Here is a 22,358-nt window from a genome sequence, read left to right on the forward strand (position 1 = left end):
CCACACCCCAATGAAGTGACATTGATCAGGAAAGATCTTTTGTATTGGTCAACTGCGTGGATAAATCCCAACTCTTGTGTGCCACCAACCACTGACAGATCATTTTTTAATGCAATAATAAAAATAAAATACACTGAAGACTTTTTTAATGTGTAATTTCTGAATTTCCTAGGAAGAAGCAAGCACCTACAGAGTGGACATGAATAACCTACATCACTACTGTCCTGACTTGTGGATGATTCTAGATTTCAAAGCCATGTTTTGAAAGATCTGAAGAATCTCCCCCACTGAGTGCATGGCCCGTGTTTTGACTGATGTCCTCTTTGCACACCACAGTGTACTTACAGTTAGCTACGAAGACTCCATTCTCATTCTTCATGTGCATAACAGTGTATTTTTGCCACTCTTTCACTCTCTCTTTTGCCTGAAAATCAATAACACAAAGCAACCAGGAAGTCCTTGTTCCAATCAATACATTCCAGTAACTTTCTCCAATCTGGCTGAGTGGCAGAGGACTTCAACACAGGAGATGCTTTTCTAAAAACTCATGTTCCCATTCTTGTCATTATTATTCTGTTAATACTATAATAATAATAATAATAATTATTATTATTATGTGCATGTCTTGGAGCTTGAACTCAGGGCCTCAGCACTGTCCCTGAGTTTCATTTTGCTCAAGGATGGTGCTCTACCACTTTAGCCACAGCCCCACTTCTGGTCTTTTCTGTCTATGTAGTACTGAGGAATTGAACCCAGGGAATCATGCATGCTAGACGAGCACTCTACCACTGAGCCTCCTTCCCAGTCTATTATTACTATTTTTGTACAGGTCCTGGGACTTGAACTCAAAACCAGAGTGCTGTTTCTTAGGCTTTGATTTGTGCTTAAGACTCATGCTCTACCAATTTGAGCCAAAGCTGCACTTTATGTTTTGTTTTGTTTTAGGGGTTACAGGTAAGAGTCTCATAGACTGTTCCTTCCCCCGGCTGGCTTTGAACAACACGATCCTCCAGATCTCAGCTTCTTGAGTAGCTGGAATGACAGACATGAGCTACCAGGACCTGGTTGTGGGTTGAATATTTTTTATTTTATTTTATTTTATTTTATATGAGAACATACTGTACAGAGGGGTTACAATTACATGGGCAGGATAATGCATACATTTCTTACCAAGCATTGCAGCCTCCTCCTTTGTTTACGCTTCACCTCCCTTCCCAGCCTCCCCCCTCCCCTCCACCCACTCAGACCCCCCTCCCCCCCACACCGATATTGTAAAACTGGTTTTGACATGACATTTTGTACTTCTCATTGTTGCAACAGGTCCACCTGAATCCGTAAACGACTTGTTTGTCCCCATCTCCTCCACATGTTATACTGACATCAAATATAGTGAAAGCGGGGGTTACACTGTGGGGGAGGGACATACAAAGCAACAAAGAAATAATCTTATAAATGCGTTAGAAACACATGCATGAAAGAAACAAAAACATTAAAATACATATTTAAGGGTTCATTTTCCTAACATCACATTATCTGACCTTTTTCGCTTGACTCATACCTATACTAGATATTGCAAATAAGGGAAACCATGGGACCTATGTTTCTTTGGGCCTGGCTTACTTCACTTAATATAATTTTTTCCAAGCCTTTCCATTTCCTAACAAATGGGGAAATGTCATTCTTTCTGATGGAGGCATAGAATTCCATTGTGTATATATACCACATTTTCTTGATACATTCATCTACTGAGGGGCATCTGGGTTGGTTCCATATCTTAGCTATGGTAAATAATGCTGCAATAAACATAGTTGTGCTGGTAGCTTTAGTGTGGTCTTGTTTGTAAACATTTGGGTAAATGCCCAAAAGCAAGATTGCTGGGTCATAGGGGAGTTCTATGTGAAGTCTTTTGAGGAACATCCATACTGCTTTCCAAAGTGGTTGAACAAGTTTACATTCCCACCAACAATGAAATAAGGTTCCTATCTGTCCACATCCCCTCCAGCATCTGTTGTTGTTAGAGTTCTTGATTTTTGCTGTTCTAACTGGAGTGAGGTGATATCTCAATGTTGTTTTGATTTGCATTTCTTTTATGGCTAGGGATGTTGAACTTTTCTTCATGTGTCTATTAGCCATCCTTCTTTCTTCTTCAGAGAAGCTTCTCTTTAAGTCTTTCGCCCACTTATTTATTGGGCAGTTGTTTCTTTGAGGATTTGTTGTTGGGTGGTTTAATTTTTTGAGTTCCAAATATATTTTAGATATGAGACCCTTGTCCGTTGTATGGCTAGTAAAGATCTTCTCCCAAACGGTGGGTTTTCTATTGATCTTGCTAGCTATGTCATTTGCCCTGCAGAAGCTCTGCAACCTTATGCAATCCCATTTGTCAAACCTTTCTTTGATTTGTTGTGTTTCCGGGTCTCTATTGAGAAAATTTCGGCCTGAGCCAAGGAAACCTAGGGTTTCTCCTATTCCATCCTGTAATGTTTTCAGAGTGTCTGCTTTGAGTTCAAGGTCTTTGATCCATTTGGAGTTGATTCTGGTGCAGGGTGAAATATAAGGATCTAGCGTTAGTTTTCTACATGTAGTTAACCAATATTGCCAGCACCATTTACTGAAGAGGCTGTCTTTCTTCCATTCTATTGTTTTAGCTTCCTTATCGAAGATTAGATGGCTAGAGGTCTGTAGGTTCATTTCTGGGTTTTCAATTCTATTCCATTGGTCCTGAAGTCTGTTCTTATGCCAATACCAAGCTGTTTTGATTACTATGGCTTTATAGGAGAGTTTGAAATTTGGTATTGATATTCCTCCAGCAGTGTTCTTTCCGTTGAGGAGCGTTTTTGCTATTCGGGTCTTTTATTGTTCCATATGAATTTTTGGATTGCCTCTTCTATTTCCTTGAAGAATGAGGGTGGAATTTTGATAGGTATCGCGTTGAATTTGTAGATAACCTTGGGAAGTATTGCCATTTTCACGATGTTAATCTTCTAAATCCAGGAGAATGGGAGGTTTTGCCATTTTTTAAGTTCTGTGTTGATTTCCTTTTTCAAGATTTTAAAGTTTTCATCGTAGAGGTCCTTCACTTCTTTAGTTAAGTTAATTCCTAGGTATTTTATTTTTTGTGGGGCTATTACAAATGGAGTTGCTTTCCTAATTTCAGCCACACTTTTCTCATTGTTGGCATACAGAAAAGCCATTGATTTTTGGAGGTTAATTTTGTAACCTGCTACTTTGCCAAAGTTTTGAATCAGCTTGAGTAATTTGGGAGTGGAGTCTATGGGATTCTTTAAATACAAGATCATGTCATCTGCAAAGAGGGAGTGTTTTATTTGTTCTTTCCCTATTTGGATCCCCTTTATGTCTGCATCTTGTCTTATTGCTGTAGCTAGGCATTCTAATACTAGATTGAAGAGAAGTGGAGAGAGTGGGCATCCTTGTCTTGTTCCTGAGTTAAGAGGAAATGGCTTTAGATTTTCACCATTGAGTATAATGCTGGCTGTAGGTTTGTCATATACAGCCTTTATTGTATTGAGGAATGTTCCATGGATTCCTAATTTTTCCAAAACCTTCATCATAAAGGGGTGTAGGATCTTGTCGAATGCTTTTTCTGCGTCTACTGAGATAACCATGTGGTTCTTGTTCTTGCTCCTGTTGATGTGATGAATAATATTAATTGATTTGCATATATTGACCCAGCTTTGCATCCCTGAAATGAATCCTGTTTGATCATGGTGTATGATTTTTTGGATGAATTGTTGAAGTCGGTTGGCCAAAATTTTGTTAAGAAGTTTTGCATCAATGTTCATCAAAGAAATGGGTCTATAGTTCTTTTTCTATGATGAGTCCCTGTCTGGTTTTGGGATGAGGGTTATGATGGCTTCATAGAATGTGTTCGGTAGTGAGCTTTCTCTTTCAATTTCATTGAAGAGTTGGAGGAGAATTGGTGTGCGCTCTGCTTTGTAGGCCTTGTAAAATTCCGCTGTAAAACCATTTGGTCCTGGACTTTTCTTAGCTGGGAGGTCTCTTATTCCTGTTTCTATTTCAATGCTTGATATGGGCCTGTTAAGATAGTTTAACTCATCTTGGTTTATTTTTGGCATGTCAATATTTGCTAGGAAGAGGTCTATTTCTGTGAAGTTGTCAAACTTATTAGCATAAAGTTTTGAGAAGTCTTCCCTTACAATGTTCTGAATCTTGGTTGTTTCCGTGGTGATGTTTCCATTCTCATCTCTGAGTTTATTAATTTGGGTGTGTTCTCTTCTTTTTCTTATAAGATTTGCTAAGGGTCTGTCAATTTTGTTAAGTTTTTCAAAGAACCAACTCTTTGTTTTGTTGATTCTTTCTATAGTTTTTTTGGATTCTAATTCATTTAATTCTGATTTAATTTTGATTATTTATTTCCGTCTACTGGATTGGGGTTTATCTTGCTGCTCTTTTTCAAGGAGGTTTAGATGGGTCATTAACTTGTTAGTTTCAGATCTCTCCAATTTGTTGATGTAGGAGCTCAGAGCTATAAACTTGCCTCTGAGTACTGCCTTTGCTGTGTCCTAGAGGAGCTGGTAATTTGTGTGTTCATTTTTGTTGAATAGCATGAACATTTGAATTTCCTTTCTAACCTCTTCCATGACCCACTCATGATTCAGCAGTGTGTTGTTCAGCCTCCATGTGATACTGGACTTTCTTTAGTGGCTTTTGGTGTTGAGTTCTAATTTTATTCCCTTGTGGTCAGAGAGAATGCAAGGTATAACTTCAATGTTTCTGAATTTAGACAAGTTTGCTTTGTGGCCTAAAATGTGGTCTATTTTAGAAAACGTTCCATGTGCTGATGAGAAGAACGTGTATTTTGATGCTGCTGGGTGAAATGTGCAGTAAATGTCTGTTAAGTCTAGTTGATCTATGCAGCTGTTTAGATCTGCGGTTTCTCTGTTGAGTTTTGCCGAGTTGATCTATCTAGTGGGGAGAGTGGTGTGTTAAAATTCCCAACAATTAATGTCTTTGGATCTATATGGGATTTGAGGGAAAGTAGTGTTTCTTTGATAAATTTGGGTGCTCCCTTGTTTGGCGAATAGATATTTAGAATTGTAATATCCTCCTGAAGGAGAGATCCTTTAATTAGTATGTAGCGACCTTCTTTATCTCTTCTCACGAATTTTAATTTGAAGTCTATTTTATCTGATATTAGGATTGCAACTCCCGCCTGTTTATGGGGGCCGTTTGCTTGGTAGATTTTGTTCCAGCCTTTAACATTGAAAATGTGTTTGTTTTTACGGGCAAGATGTGACTCCTGCAGGCAGCAGATAGAAGGGTCTTGTTTTTTAATCCAAGTAGACAGTCTATGTCGCTTAATTGGAGAGTTCAGTCCGTTAACGTTAAGAGATAGGACTGAGAGGTATTTGGGAGTTCCTGCCATGTTATCCACCTTCTTGGGGGCTGCGAAAACTGGGTTCTTCCTATGGTTCTTGGATTCTCAGTTTGGGTGCAGTTTCTTGGCCTTTATTGTGGTCTTGTTGGTTTTCTATGTGTAGGACATCTTTAAGAATCTTTTGTATGGCTGGTTTGGTGGAGATGTATTGTTTCAATTTTTCTTTGCTATGGAAGGTTTTTATTTGGCCTTCAGTTATGAAGGAGAGTTTAGCTGGGTACAGTATTCTTGGTTGATAGTTGTTTGTTATTAGGGCATGGCATACATAATTCCAGGCTCTTCTTGCTTTGATTGTCTCTGCTGAGAAATCTGAGGTGATTCTAATTGATTTCCCTTTATAATTGGTTAACCGTTTCTCCTTGACAGCTTTAAGGATCTTTTCCTTGGTCTGAGTTGATCCTGTGTGGATTATAATGTGACGGTGGGATGTCCTATTCTGGTCTGGTCTATTTGGGGTTCTAAAGGCATCTGGTTTCTGAATAGGCCTATCTTTTTGCATGTTTGGGAAGTTCTCTGCTAGGATCCTGTTAAACAAATTTCCTAGACCATTAACTTCTGTTTCTAGGTGCTCCTCTACACCCATTATCCTTAAGTTAGGCCTTCTGATGGTGTCTTCCAGGTGTTGAATAGATCTATCATATTTCTTGGACTTGTCTTGGATGGTTGTATGTTCTTTCTCTATAATATCTAGGCTGTCTTCAATCCCTGAGATTCGATCTTCTGCATGGTCTAACCTGCTGTCAATACTCTCTACTTTGTTTTTTATCTCTTTTCCTTCTAATTGGTCAGCTTTGATGGCTTCAAGTTCTTTGTTGAAGCTCTGTTTTAGGTCTTGTATGAATCTCTTTACTTCCTTAATTTGGTGTTCAGTGTTTGTCCTCAAATCACTTAATTGATTGGATATGGTTTCTTTGGACTCCCATTCCTTCTGTTGGGTTCCATTCAGCTTTCCCTTTGTGGTCTCCCTGACTTCCTTCAGCTCTTTGTTAATGGATTCTCTGGATGCCTTTAGTGATCTTTGTGTGTTCTCTACCTGGTTTCTCAATTCCTGTATTACTCTTTGATTAGCTTCCTCGCGTTCGTGGGATTCCTGCAGTTCTCTTTGAGTGTTCCCAGTCTGCTCACGCCATTCCTCCCTTTCTCTTTGAGTATTCTCAAGTTGTTCACACAAATCCACTATTAGTTTTTGAGTAGCTTCATCACGCTTATGATATTCCTGTATAAACTTCCGGGATGCCTCCTCTCTCTCCCTATCACGCTCATACAGAGTCCTTTGTACATTGTCAAACTTCTCATTTATCATTTTTGCTAGTAGTGTTTGTAGAGCTATTTGGGAACTCTCCTCTGGATTACTCATTATCTGTTCTGTCCCCTGATTATCAGGATTGGGAATTGAGGTACCCGAATTTGCCATCTTTCTTGTGTTTTTCTGGCTTACTCTGCCCAATTGAGATGAAGATAGCACCAGTTTTGTGCTGGAACACTATCTTAAGGCAACCATCAACCAAAGTTTGCATTTGTACAGTCAATAGTCTACAGACACTTCAACAGATACATCTATTCAACATCAAACAACTATATGTTAAAGGACTTCGAACTGCAGAAAATAATTTGGAAAACCAGAAATTATTAAGATTAGGGAGAGATGTGGGTAAAAAATAGGAATAGATTGGTGTGGGGAGGCACAGGGAGAGTTAACTATGTCCTAGTCACAATTCAGGAAATGGGTTGTGTAGGATGAAAGTAGAGAGAAAGAGAAAAAGAAGAGAGGGAAAGGGGAATGAAAAGAGACCAGAAAAAAATAGAAACATAAAGATTAATGTTATTATAGAGATTAAAATACCGTCTATTTAGAGAGGAATGTGAATATGTTGAGAGAAAGGGAGGGACATAGAGGAGATGTGAAAAACTTTAAGGATGGGAAAGGGAGAAGAAAAGATCAGAAGTTCAGTAGAGCTAGACAAAAAACAAAAAGATAATTAAGAAAGAAAGAAAAAGAGGAAGAAGACAAAAAAAGAAAGGAAATCGGTCATTCACATATTCCTAAAATAAAAATTATAAGAGGAGAAAAAAAAGTTACTGGAAAACAATTATTTTTTCAGAAGAGGCAAAAATTAAAGATTAATTATAGTTTTAGAAGAGAAAAAAATTTTTTATACATATATAAGGTAACACAAAACAAAAAACAAACAAAAAAGAAAAGAAGAAGAAGAAAAAAAATCTTTTGATTTTTTTTTGGGGGGGAGGGTTTGGAAGAATCCTGTATCGCCCTTTTGTCTGTAACCAGTCTCTTGTTGGAGTCTCTGGTCAGCTTGAGGTCCTGTGGCTTGATTGGTTTCTTAAGTCTGTTTGTTGGAAGAGGCAGAAAATGCTCTGCTTTACCCCTCCCAGGTTAGTTTTCTGGGAGGGTGATCTGCTTTGAGAATCACAAAAGAGGGGGATGCGGTGATGAGGCTAGGTTCTGGGTAGAGTTGAGGCCTTTCAACAAACAGTAACTTTTCCCTGGGGCTATTTTGTGATAAATTTCACAGCGTCCAGCCTGGAGCCATTCTCAGCGTTTCTGTTTTTCAATTGATTGTGGTGGCTGCTAGAGGGAGGGGCAGCCTCTGGATCTGGTTACCCAGTGAGTCAAGCCACTCCAATGGCTGGCCCCAGAGCTGGGTGACTTTTCCCTCATGGAGCTGAGTCTGGCAGGTCACTTCGCCGTTAAGTTCTTGTGACCTGCTAAATGACTCGTTTTATTCCAAGGCCTGAGCTGGAGCTAGCAGCTCCTCCGAGCTTTGTCGGTATCCAAGATGGAGATCACCGGTGCTGGGGGGGGAGGGGTGGCCTTTCCTCCTCTGCTCCCTGAGAAGGAGTGAGGACATCGGGCTTGTACTCACACCGAGTCTTGGATCCTGGGTCGTCTTTGGTCTGCAAACTGCAGGATGAAGATGTCCGCTCCTTGTCGGTTCTTGTTGGTGTTGAGTAGAATCCGCTCGTCCACTGCGTCTGGCTCCTTCGTCCCAGACTCTCTGTTTCTCAGGTATGACCCCACGGCGGTGGTCGCCGCCGTGACCCTGCCGCCAGCGGCAGCTCCTGGCAGGCGCTCAGATGTGTCTCCTTGGCTTCCCCTCTCTTAACTAACTCTCTGTCCTGTGATGGCACACTTGGTGTGATTCTTTGGCTTAGGACTGTTCACTGGAACTCTAAAACTGCTTTCTATGCGAGGGCTTGTTCAGATTCCAGCTTCTCCTCCGCCATCTTCCCGGAACCGCCCGTGGCTTGAATATTTTTATGTTCATGTCGAGACAAGAGGATTCATCCAGAGGGCTTTCCTTGGAAGCTGTTTGTCAATCTAACTAAGTCAAATTCATTTGCCACACACATGAAGCTAGCGAAGGATCAAACTAGATGCTGGCATTAAAAACACCATAGGCACACAGTTTCCCGGTGGATGGAGGGTCTGTGGTCATGGTCCACTCCATGATGAGCTATGTATTCAGTGGAGGAATGATCACAGGAGGGCTTGTGTAGAATTTCTGGTTCTGTGATCTCAACATAGCCAGTAATCATCAATCGATGAATGGAAACCATTCATCATATTCTTTTATAAACATTTAGATGGGTGCTTCCAGTCCAGGTCTCCATGGCTGTGAGAAGCCCATGGTTCTGTGTTATCTTGAGGGTCAGAGGTAGGGGAGGGAGTTTTTCTTACATGATATAAAAGGTATTAGGACTTGACCATCTTCATAGCTATGAGATGTCACATGAGGAGTCTCAGGGTCCTCCTTTCTGGATCTTCACCAGTTTGTCTGTGAGAAGGACCAGGGTGTGCCACTCCTCATCCACCTAAAGGACTATTGCACGCCTCAGCAACTTTCTCATCTTTTGCGTGAAAACTATTGCATCTTCAGACTTAGTAGGAAGGAAATGCAGTGCTGATATGACCCATGATGCAGTTAGTTGCCTTTAGCTTTTGCGCTGAAGAGGAAACAATCAGGACCTGACAGGGAGTTCAAAGGTGCAAGGGTATTTTCCTGTTTAACAAGGCATGCAAATCTACATTTTATTAAAAATAAACACACATGCACACACCCGACTCTGTCTCTCTCTCTCTGTTTTGTCTGTCTGTCTGTCTGTCTGTCTGTCTCTCTGTCTGTCTGTCTGTCTGTCTGTCTGTCTGTCTGTCTCTCTCTCTCTCTCTCTCGCTCGCTCTCTCTCTCTCTCACACACACACACACACACATACACAAACACACACACACATACACCCACAAGTCATGCAAGAGGAACATGCCAGCAAAACTTGTTCATGGTACCTCAGCCTGCTGCACCTTGGGACCAACATAGACCATGCAGAATAGCAGGACAATAAACAGAGCCTTCATCCGGCATGTGCCGCTGCTGCTGCTTCTCCCTGTACTGCAGATGCTCGGAGCAAGGACAGCTGTGGTGAGTAGGATCCAAGTGGATCCTTCCTTTTATTTTATGTCTAGGTGGCCTGGTGCGTAATGCAGCCACTGTTGCAAGTCTGAAGTCCTTTTGTCATCTGAGTGTCTTCAGACATCTTGGGTTGTGGGTGATGGGTGGTGTCTGATATCTGGTACATTTGACAAGGGGATTAGTTATGCAGGGGAAATTAGGTGGATCTGAGTGACCTTCCTACTGGCATTGCAAGCACAAAGGTGGAATTCTGGGCCAAAGCCTGCAGTAGCTCTGTCCCTTCCATCTCCAGTCACTGCAGGAGGAGATGGGTGCCAAATCCATATTTCCAGAATTCCACCTCAGTGGGGGCTATGACAAATCACAGATTTCAGGACTTCTGTCAGATGCAGTTCTGTTTAAGAAATTATTATTAAAAAATACACAAAATCACTTCTTACCTGATATATAAACTATATTTACTAGATAAATATATATACATGTATGCATATTTAGAAAATCTAACATATATATACACGTGCACACACACACACACACACACACATATATATATAAATATATATATATACATATATATATATATATATTATTGTTGATTCAAATGCTCATTCTCCCAGGCAATCCATTGTGCATCTGCAGGTCATTTCACAGGAGAAATGACACCAGAATTCCAAATAGAAAACAAAACAAAATACATGAAAGAAAACAATGTGTTGTTGGTAGTTTTGTTTTGGGGAGGGGTTAGAGGTATTCGTGTTTTTGTTTTATTTTGTATGGTTTGTTTTGTTTTCTATTTGGAATCCTGGTGTCATTACCCCTGTGAAATGACAGAGAGTGGATTGCCAGAGAGAATGAGGATGTCAATGAATATATACATATGCATATGAATATATATGCATATACATATATGAATATATAAATAGATATTCATATATATAATTGATTTACTAGATATACATATGTGTATACATATATGTATATCTAGTTAATATGAAGTATATTTATATTAGATAGATAGATAGATAGATAGATTGATAGATGGATAGATAAATAGACAGACAAACAGACAGAGAGATCTTTAGGTGTAGCCACAGGCCACCATTTTCTTTAATTTAATTTAATTTTTTTTGTGAACATACTATACAGAGGGGTTACATTACATGGGCAGGATAATGCGTACATTTCTTATCAAGCATTGCAGCCTCCTCCTTTGTTTACCCTTCACATCCCTTCTCAGCCTCCCCCCCACCCACCCAATCCACCCCCGCCCCCAGCACCAACGTTGTAAAGGTCTTTTTGAACATGACAACTTGTACTTCTCATTGCTGCAACAGGTCCAACTGTATCCTTAAACGACTTGTTTTTCCCCATCTCCCCCACAAGTTATACTGACATCAAATATAGTGAAAACAGGGTTTATACTGCGGGAAGGGACATACAAAGGAACAAAGAGATAATCTTATAAATGCGTTAGAAACAAATGCATTAAAGAAAAAACATTATAATACATATCTAAGGGTTCATTTTCTTAACATCACATAATCGGACTTTTTCCGCTTGACTCATACATATACTAGATATTGCAAATAAGGGAAACCATGGGACCTATGTTTCTTTGGGCCTGGCTTACTTCACTTAATATAATTTTTTCCAAAAATTTCCATTTCCTAACAAATGGGAAAATGTAATTAAGTAGGCTAAAGACTTAAAGAGAAACTTCTCTGAAGAAGAAAGAAGGATGGCCTATAGACGCATGAAGAAATGCTCAACATCCCTAGCCATAAAAGAAATGCAAATCAAAACAACATTGAGTTAATACCTCAATCCAGTTAGAATGGCAAAAATCAAGAACTCTAACAACAACAGATGCTGAAGGGGATGTGGACAGAAGGGAACCTTACTTCATTGTTGGTGGGAATGTAAACTTGTTCAACCACTTTGGAAAGCAGTATGGAGGTTCCTCAAAAGACTTCACATATAGCTCCCCTATGACCCAGCAATCCCACTTTTGGGCATTTACCCAAATGTTAACAAACAAGACCACACTAAAGCTGCCAGGACAACTATGTTTATTTCAGGCCACCATTTTTGATTACAGAATAAGAGACCACACAGACACCTACATACCCTTCCTATATAAAGAAATTCTCAGATATGGAAACAAGAGAACTCTCTTCTTTTTTCTTTTATTTTTAAAGATTTATGTTTTTATTTTTGAGTGATTCTGCGTCCTTTTCCTCATTTATTGTGTATCCACGTGGATATCCTTGGGTTGGTAGCGGGAGAGCACAGAACTTAAGGGAAAAAGGGTGACTAAGTGCAGTAGTGGAGCTCAAGAGCACACCTATAGCTGAAGTCTGCAACTCTCTGGTGGAGACAGGAGGGAGGGACAGGGAGAGAGTGAGGGAAGAGAAAACACTGTGCCAAAGGAAATGCATGCTTTTATTTTATTTTAATTTTTATTTATTTTTTATTGTGGAAATACTGTACAGAGGGTTTAAAATTACATGGGTAAGATAATGAGTATATTTCTTCTCAAGCATTGTAGCCTCCTCCTTTGTTTCCCTTTCCCATCCCTTCCCATCCTACCCACGACCCCCCACCCAATCCTCCCCACCCCTCCCACCAAAGTTGTAAAATTCATTTTCGACATAACGACTTGTACATCTCATTGAAACGGGTCCACCTGTATCCTTATTTAAACGACTTGTTTTTCCCCTTCCCCTCCAAAAATTATACCGACATCAAATACAGTGAAAGTAGGGGTTATACTATGGGGGAGGGACATATATAGCAAAAAAGAAATAATCTTATATATGCGTTAGAAACAATCGCATGAAAGAAAAAAAATTTGAATACATATCTTAGGGTTCATTTCCCTAACATCACCTTATCTGACCTTTCCTGCTTAACAAAGAGATATACTAGATATTGCAAATAAGGGAAACCATGGGACCTATGTTTCTTTGGGATTGGCTTGCTTCAATTAATATAATTTTTTCCAAGCTTTTGCATTTCCTAACAAAGGAGACAATGTCATTCTTTCTGATGGAGGCATAGAATTCCATTGTGTATATATACCACATTTTCTTGATCCATTCATCTACTGAGGGGCATCTGGGTTGGTTCCATATCTTAGGTATAGTAAATAATGCAGCAATAAACATAGTTGTGCTGGTACCTTTAGTGTGGCCTTGTTTATAAACATTTGGGTAAATGCCCAAAAGTGGGATTGCTGGGTCATAGGGGAGCTCTATGTGAAGTCTTTTCAGGAACCTCCATACTGCTTTACAATATGGTTGAACAAGTTTACACTCCTGCCAACAATGCAGTAAGGTTCCCTTCTGTCAACATCCCCTGTAGCATCTGTTGTTATTAGAGTTCTTGATTTTTGCCATTCTAACTGGGGTGAGGTGGTATCTAAATGTTGTTTTGATTTGCATTTCTTTAATGACTAGGGATGTTGAACTTTTCTTCATGTGTCTATTGGCCATCCTTCTTTCTCCTTCAGAGAAGTTTCTCTTTAAGTCTTTAGCCCACTTATTTATTGGGCAGTTGTTTCTTTGAGGATTTGTTTTTAGGGGATTTAATTTTTTGATTTCCAAGTATATTTTAGATATGAGACCCCTGTCCATTGTATGGCTAGTGAAGATCATCTCCAAATCCGTGGGCTTTCTATTGATCTTGCTAGCTATGTTCTTTGCCATGCAGAAGCTCTGCAACTTCATGCAATCCCATTTGTCCAACCTTTCTTTGATTCGTTGTGTTTCTGGGTCTCTATTAAGAAAATTTCGGCCTGTGCCAAGGAGACCCAGGGTTTCTCCTATTCCATCCTTTAATGTTTTCAGAGTGTCTGCTTTGACCCCGAGGTCTTTGAACCATTTGGAGTTGATTCTGGTGCAGGGTGAAATATAAGGATCTAGCTTTGTTTTTCTACAATTTGTTAACCAATTTTGGCAGCACCATTTACTGAAGAGGCTGTCTTTCTTCCACTCTATTTGTTTAGCTCCCTTATCGAAGATTAGTTGGCTATAGGTCTGTAGGTTCATTTCTGGGTTTTCAATTCTATTCCATTGGTCCTGAGGTCTGTTCTTGTGCCAGTACCAAGCTCTTGTGATTTCTATTGCTTTATATTAGAGTTTGAAATTTGGTATTGATATTCCACCATCAGTGTTCTTTCTGTTGAGGAGCGTTTTTGCTATTTGGGGTCTTTTATTGTTCCATCTGAATTTTTGGATTGCCTCTTCTATTTCCTTAAAGAATGAGGTTGGAATTTTGATAGGTATCATATTGAATTTTTAGATAGCCTTGGGATGTATTGCCATTTTCATGATGTTGATCTTTCCAATACAGGAGCATGGGATTTTTTTTTTTTTTTGCCATTTTCTAAGTTCTGTTTTGATATCCTTTTTCAAGTTTTTCAAGTTTTCATCATAGAGGTCCTTCACTTCTTTGGTTAAGTTAGGAAATGTATTCTTACCTGACTCAGGTCATGGGAATTGCTCTGGGCATCACCTCCATAATTACAATGGAATAAATTAATGTAAACAAGAGATATAGCTAGCCCTACTTTGTTAGGAAAGATCAAGGAGACAAAAGGAAAGAAGAAGGCAGATACCTCCTATAGATGGGGTTAGGAGTTAATCATTGCTGGAGAGAAGCATCAGCCTGGAGGCACAGGCGGATCAGGGTTTAAATACAGTAGGGTATGAGACATGGGGATTTGTAATTTTGAATCAGAAGCGTCTGTATAAGCAGGTGAAATGAAGATACTGGATCTACCTGGCACTATCTTGCCTTCTTGTTGGATGAAGTTAGAGGCCACCTCCAGGTGATGGCTCTGCTTGAATCCCCAGAGGAAAGGAAATCTCACCCCCAGATGATGTGCATGCCTGAGTTCCTAGAAGAAGGAAGTCCCACCCCCATGTGATGTGTGTGCCTGAGTTCCTAGAGGAACTTGGACAATAGTTTCATCCCAGTCCTGTGTCTTGAACTTGAATCTTGAGCTTCCTGTGACCCTTATCTTGACCCTATTTAGGCCCCAACAATTACACGCACCATTTTTCACCATGCTTCATGTTTCCTGCGTCTCCTCAGATCACCATGGCATCTCACTTGGGCTTTTCACTGGAGTTGGACATTGCTTTTCTGTTCTTCATTATCCTCATGGCTCAGTTTCCTGATGGTACAAAGTGCATTCAAGGCTGCAAGTTTTCTGAGGACATGTATCTGCCTGCAGTTACTGACTAATAATGAACACTCTAATAAAGACTCCTAATCTGACCTCTCAAAATATGTCCAATCTGGATCTTACAAATGAATTTCAATATAACACAGATGAGGCTGGAGGGCAGAGGGCATCTGGCTGAGAACAACTCAAGAATGGAGATACGGATAAGATTCTGATGAGATTCTCTGGGTGGAGATAGCTGGGCAGAGACCCTGGGCGGCAGCATGGCCAATGGGCCAAGAGAGCTGTGAGACCTATGCAGATGCCCCTCAGCCATAATTGTTGAAAGAATGAAAGAAGGAATATAATAGATAATAGATGTATAGATATATCTATTAGATAGATAGATAATATAATAATAATAGAATTCTTACTCAAAGTGGTCATGGATTTCCTTGGACCATCTTTGGTCACAGAGGAAGCCATGAGTTGTCAACCTCTCAGATGGGACTGGAAGGACAGATCTGAAATTATCCAGGAGACATCTGTGAGCAGGAGGGATGGATGGGCAGAATTCATACACAGATCTCCCCCCACCCTCGCCCCGTGCAAGACATGAAGTTGAGGATCGTGGGCAAATGGACCAACTAAGGTTCCTGAGACTGATTCCTTCCAGAAAATTCTTTCTTTTCCTAAGCACTCCTGAAAAATAAAATTATGCTCCTGGAGGATAAGACTGAGACTGAGACAAAAAAATATTACCATGAGTTGAACAATGATAAAACAAAATCATTTCCATCCCTGAGGAATCCAGTATTTGACATTTCCTATTCGGGGCTTGGGGTTTACTCATTTGTAGAGATTCTGTGTCCTCACCTTTAGATGTCAAAAACCTTTCTTTGGGGATTAGTCGTTATGATGTCATAGTATTTTGAATTTTCCAGAGTTATGTACTGTGGATTTCCTTTCCCCAGTCAATTGAGAGGAAAAGGGATATGTGGAGTGGATTCCTATTTTCCTGCATTTACCACTTCAAACCACAGCCCTATTTTTCCACACAGTAGGAGTTGACACCAAGACTGGCTGGAGATTTCACTCTATTCTACCCTTTGACTAGCTGACTGTTCTCAAGTTGCTAAAGAATATAATTATGAGACGAGGTATTGGTGGCTCCAGGTTATTATCAGGAGGAGGGGATCTCATGATCTCATTTTGAATTAAACTACCCCCACCCCAGCCAAATCATCATCTCTCCACTCCTCATCCAACAAATAAACATACGATGAAAGTGAAGGTCAGGAAGTAGAGCTTCCAATAGGATTGGAAAACCTGAACATGAGTGTTGGGGTTTGTCATTTTCTGTGAGGCTGAAAACATTTATTTCATGTTTAAGTGCTTCGTGTTTGGGGACTATATATTAACCTATGTGATTGTTTCTTCATTGATCACTCCCTTTATCTGTAATGATCTTGTCTGTTCTAATTGGTTTTAATCAGAACTCTGTTTTATCAGATGACAGGGTGGATACTCCTGCCTTCTCAGAGGATGAATTTTCCTGGAAGATTCATTTCCATCCCTTTGCTCAGACTTGTGTTGATCTGTGACTATGATTTGAGTGTATTATAGAAAACACATGAGTGGATCTTGGTTTTTTTTTGCTCCAATCTGGTCCGCTAATCTTTTACAGGACCAGACTTGGCCCCATTGACTTGTTTCTGTGAATCAATCCAGCAGTCCAATTATCTATATCTCTATTCCATCCCCACGTCCCAATTATTTTTTTGACCAGTCGTGGGACTTGAACTTAGGCCTGGACTGCATCACTGAGTCTCTTTGTGCTCCAGGCGGGTGCTCCATCCCTTGAGACAGAACACCACTTCTGGCTTTTTCTGAGTAGTTGATGGATTCCTCCTGGAAAGGAAGAGGAGTTGCCCTTCTGTGACTTAGATCTGAAAACTCCACTCTATTACTTCCCATCATATCACTGTGAAGCTCTTCAGTCAGAAAATCATGTGCAAAGGTCATCAGTGCATGCTGTTCTTCCTGTTGTGTCAAAAGCACACATCCACTCTGCCAGTGCCTCTGCTTCTGCCCATATAATCCATATATGGACTACAGACTCTGCTACCTGGGGTTGACTGTGAACTTCATCCCATGGTTAGAAATTTAATGTCACCAGGTGCATTTCCCTTCAACTGTAATTTGAGGAATGTGGTAAGTTCATAGGAATGTCTAATAAAGAATATCCTGTGAGACATTTATAGAAATCACTGTTTCTCTAAAGGACATAGAAAGACATTGAGTTCATGGTTTCCTTTAATTTAGGACATGTCCTGGGACATGGACTCAGGGCTGGGATACTGTGTCTTAGATATTATTTTTCTCCCTGCTAACACCCTACTACTTGAGCCACATATGTACCTGTGTCCTTTGGGTGGTCAGCTGGAGGAAAGAGTCCAGAACTTTCACATGGCCTGGGCTGGTTTGGAACGTTCCATCTGATTCTGATGCTATCTGCCCCCAGGACTTCACTTCTTCCACCTGATAGCTAAATCAACCTCAGTTGCAAGGAAGCTTTGCCATTTCACCTTCAGCCAGAATGGAGACTTGGTTTCCCTTCCATCCATTTCACTAAGTGCCAAGTTGAAGAAAATAAATACTTGTGTACATGGAATTGATAATCAGTTCACTGCTCCCAGTGAACACAAGTGTACTCAGCTCACCATGTTCTTGCTGCTCATCTGCTTAGAGAGCTGGAATTCCCTCCAGACCACCTGTCCCAAGCAGGACTTTTTTTTTGGCATGGGGTGTGGAGGGGGGAGAGTTAACACCTCTGGATGGTGAGCACTGATTGGTTCATCCAGGAGATTGACCCACAGGAGACTCTCATAAAAACCAAGGAGCCACCATCCTCCAAAACCATGAAGCTGAAGACAGAAAGCCCCACAGCATGAGAGTCCTGCTGCTGGCTCTTCTGCTCGCATGGACTCACATGCCCAACAGAAATCTTAGAAGTCTTCCAGGTAACCTGAATATGGTGATGTGTCTCTGTGGGGAAATTGGTTTTCTGACAGTCAGTGTGTCTATCTCACATTGCGTCTGTGCATCGATCACAATTTATTAATAAGTTGCGCTGATTGTCCATAGTCATCCAAATCATCTTCCATTTTGAATTCTTCCTTTGCCATTCTGCAGTAAATATAAAAGATTATTAAGAACATGTGGACAGGGGCTGGGAAGGTGGCTCAGTGGTAGAGTGCTTGCTTTGCATGCATGAGGCCCTGGGTTTGATTTCTCTGCACCGTATAAACAGATAAAGCTGGAAGTGATGCTATGTCTCAAGTGGTAGGGCGCTAGCTTGAACTGAAGAGCTGAGGTACAGCACGTGGCCCAGAGTTCAAGCCCCATGAGTGACAAAAGAAAAAGAAAAAGAACATGTGGACAGCATGATCTGTGATTTTTGCAGTGTTATTTCATATAGGCTTAGGTATTGAATTTTTATAATTTTGTGCATGTGTTACTTTCACTCACGGGTCTCCTTGTGATCATGCCAAAGAGGCCTAGAATCTCTCCCTGAAAATCCTCATCCTGTCTAGCTCTCTCTCTCTCTTCCAATTTATTAATGCCATGCAGCAAGAATCAGAGACTCTGAATACTTCCAGTAAATTCTCTTTTGAAAGAAGCAAAGTCTGGTAGCTCAGAGTCTGGAGAGAGAACTCTCCAGGTCATTGCAAGCAGGTTACTTGAACACCTGAGTGTTTTGGGAGCAAAACTGAAGATTCATGCTTTAACATGCCTGATGGGGTGTTTCTTATTCAGCCAGAATATTGGTACACATAGACCCTCACAGCTGATAATGAAGAGCAAATCCTGGAGGGTGTACAACTGAGATACTTAATGCTCTATGTCTGCACTAGTAGAGAACTTGATGTCATATGCACAATTGCTTATATCAAGGAAGCTGGGCTTCCCCCACAAAATATACACTCATACCCTCCCTGGTCCCCGTAACTGATCCATCCCCCCAGCAAATTTACATTTTAAATTTAATAAAATAGTTAATAAATATGAAATTGACTCATTTGCTATTGACCATTCTCTTTAAATTCTAACATTTAAACAATCACAAACAAGGCCACACTAAAGCTAACAGTACATCCATTTTCATGGCAGCATTGTTTACCATAGCTAAGATATGGAAACAACCCAGATGCTTCTCAGTAGATGAGTAGACCAAGAAAATGTGATATATATATATATATATATATATATATATATATATGTGCGTGCACGGGCGTGCACACACGCACGCACGCACGCACACATACACAATGGAATTCAATGGTTCCATCAGAAAGAATGACACATGCCCTTTTGTAAAAAAAAAAAATGGAAAGACTTGGGAAAAAATCACATTAAGTGAAGTAAGCCATACCCAAAGAATAGGTCCCATGGTTTCCCTCATTTGTTAGTCCTATAGTTAAATAGCTATGAATAAGATTGAAATGAACTCCAAGGTATGAGAACAAGAGGGTTTTGTTGTTTTAAATGTACTGTATGAAGTTATTTCTTTTTTCTTTTACTTTTTTTCCTTCGGTTTATTCCTCAATCTCTCTCTCTCTCTATTTCTCTCTCTCTCTCTCTCTCTCTCTCTCTCTCTCTCTCTCTCTCTCTCTCTCTCTCTCTCTCTCTCTCTCTCTCTCTCTCTCTCTCTCTCTCTCTCTCTCTCTCTCATTGTGTGTGTTCTGGAACTGGGGCTTGAACTCAGGGCTTAAAAGTCTACCTTGCCACCTTTCTCCCAAAGCTGGCAATTGACCCATACCTCTGATTTTTGCTGGATAAATAAATGGTGATAAGAGCCTCACAAACTTTTCTGCCCTGGCTTTCCTTCCATTGTGATTTTTAGATCTCCGTCCCCTGAATAGCTAGGAACACAGTCATGAGCCACCAATGGCCCAGTTCTACTTTCCATTAATTGGCAGTTAGTTATGATATACATAGTTCAGATTCATACTTAATTTTTTTTAATTGTTACTATAAAGATACGGGTTACAGTTTCATAAGTCGGGTAAAGAGTACATTTCTTTTTGGTCAATGTCACCCCTCCCTCTTTCTGTTCGGCTTATTTATAGTGAGTCTATTGTAACCTTCATTCTTAAAGACTAGTTTATCTTTACTGCTGAGCCCTAATTTTTCGGAATTCACTCTTAGCCCTCAGGTGTTCAATGAAGTCTGTTCACTTTGGTTGCCTAGAAACCTGATGTTTCAGCATAGCTTGAGCTTTGGGGATTGTGTCACTTACTACTCAGGTAGTTCCTCTTCCAGCTTTGTGGAATTACCTAGTGCTTGAACAGGGTATTATTCAGATAAAGTCACATGGGCACATCTGTAGATTCTTGGAACATTTTACTTACATAGCTGCATCTTCTGAAGTTTTCTGACTTTCATGTGGTAGCTGCTTCAGCCTTCCCTGACTCCAGACATTATCCCTGACTTATTTTGCCTGTGAGAGTTCTGTTGGCTTTAGGTTCTCCTCTGTGTGTTGTGGTTTGGAACTTTTCTCTAGGCAGAAAGCACAACTGTAGGGTTCACTTTGTTTTTCTTTTCTCCTGGACCAAAGTCTTGTTCTGTCTTTTCTCCAGTCTGAAAATAGTTCTTTCTTCTATTTTGTCTGGTTTTCCAGTTGCTGTGTAGGAAGGCAAGTGTAATACAAGCTTATTTACTTTACTGGAAAGCAAAAGTTCTCTCCATAATACAGTATTTGATATAATATAGTTAAATTACTTGATGTACTTGTTGATCTAGCAAGAGATGTCTAAAGGCAAAACAGAACAATTATTTTTGAAACATATTCATTTTTGTAATGTATATTGATTCCCTTACTAAGAATCAGGATAGTCTTCTAGGACAAAGTTGAGCTACAATTTGTATACTGTTTCTTTTGCAATATGACACTGTATTGAGAAATAATATTTATGTTTATACTATAGAATCATAGTTATATTTATACTACATAATCACAGTATATTGTAATACACAAATAAAGAATAGTTCCTGGGCTGGGAAGGTGTCTCAGTGGTAGAGCGCTTGCCTTGCATGCATGAGGGCCTGGGTTCAATTCCTCAGCACCACATAAGCAAAAAGAAAAAAGCCAGAAGTGGTGCTGTGGCTCAAGTGTTAGAGCGCTAGCCTTGGGCTGAAGATCTGAGGGACAGTGCCCAGGCCCAGTGTTCAGGCCCCACGACCGGACCCCCCCGCAAAAAAAGAATAGTTTCTGTATGTATGAGGCTTACCTGAGGGTGTTCCTTCATGCCAGTTTGTAGCCACACCTTTGTGTCTGTTCTCAGCCCTTGCCAGCAATTGATCTGTTTCTGACTATAGTTTCCTCTTGTTTAGAAGGTCATGTCACTGAAACTTTTTACTCTACTCTTGTGTAGATCCATACTTTTTATTTTGCTAGTTCTGTGGCTTGAACTCAGGACCTGGCACCATCCATGACCCTTTTTGTACTCAAGGCTAGAGCTCTTCCACTTAAGCCACTGTACCACTTCCAGCTTTTTCTGAGTAGTTTATTCGAGACAGGAGTCTCATGGACTTTTCTGCCTGGTCTGGCTTTCGAACTGCAAATCTCCAATGTCAGCCTTTTGATTAACTATGATTACAGGCTTAAGCCACAAGTGCCCAGCTAGATCTATCTATCTATCTATCTATCTATCTATCTATCTATCTATCTATCTATCTATCTATCTATCTATCTATCTAGTAATGGGGCTTGTACTCTGGACCTCGACACTGTCCCTCAGCTCTTCAGCTTAAGGCGAGTGCTCTACCACTTGATCCACAGCACCACTTCCAGTTTTCTGGTCGATTATTGGAGATAAGAGTCTCATGGAGTTTCCTGCCTGGGCTGGCTTTGAATCTAGATCATCAGATCTCAGTCTCCTGAGCAGCTTGGATTACAAGCGTGAGCCACCAGCACCTGACTAGATCAATACTTTTATATTTGAAATGAAATGAAAATTTAAGACTGCTTATCTTATTAGCCTTCATCCTAAAGTATTTTGTGTTTGTAGGCAAAAATGGCTCAATTTTTAAAAAATAAATCACATAATAATAAAGCAAAAATGTCAATGAACCTTTCTTTTGTGCTTATACATCTCCCTTTTGTAGGAGAAACCACTGCCAAAGCGAATGAAAACTCCTTACCAGTATCTGTGCCATTTGATATCCTCTCCACCTTCTCCCCTGCTGTTGAGAGCACAGTGAGTAAGAAGTGCAAACTGCCTTACTCCCTTTCATTCCTGTCATGGGTTTCCATCTCTTTCCATTCTTTTCCTGCAAAGTCAT

General features: G+C 40.2%; 1 protein-coding gene across 1 annotated transcript in view; it reads right to left on the reverse strand.

The window, feature by feature from the left end:
* Window positions 1-15,511: 15,511 nt before the first annotated feature.
* LOC138827406 (protein FAM114A2-like) overlaps window positions 15,512-22,358 on the reverse strand; it is a 73,092-nt gene continuing 66,245 nt past the window's right edge. Inside the window, exons 10-11 of the mRNA XM_070022911.1 lie at window positions 20,426-20,697; window positions 15,512-18,200 (exon numbers count right to left, since the gene is read on the reverse strand). The gene's annotated coding sequence lies outside the window, so the exon portion shown is untranslated. The remainder of the gene's footprint in view (window positions 18,201-20,425; window positions 20,698-22,358) is intronic.

This window comes from Dipodomys merriami, unplaced genomic scaffold, assembly GCF_024711535.1.
Source record: "Dipodomys merriami isolate MVZ:Mamm:240054 unplaced genomic scaffold, mDipMer1.0.p SCAF_1550, whole genome shotgun sequence".
Taxonomy (NCBI): domain Eukaryota; kingdom Metazoa; phylum Chordata; class Mammalia; order Rodentia; family Heteromyidae; genus Dipodomys; species Dipodomys merriami.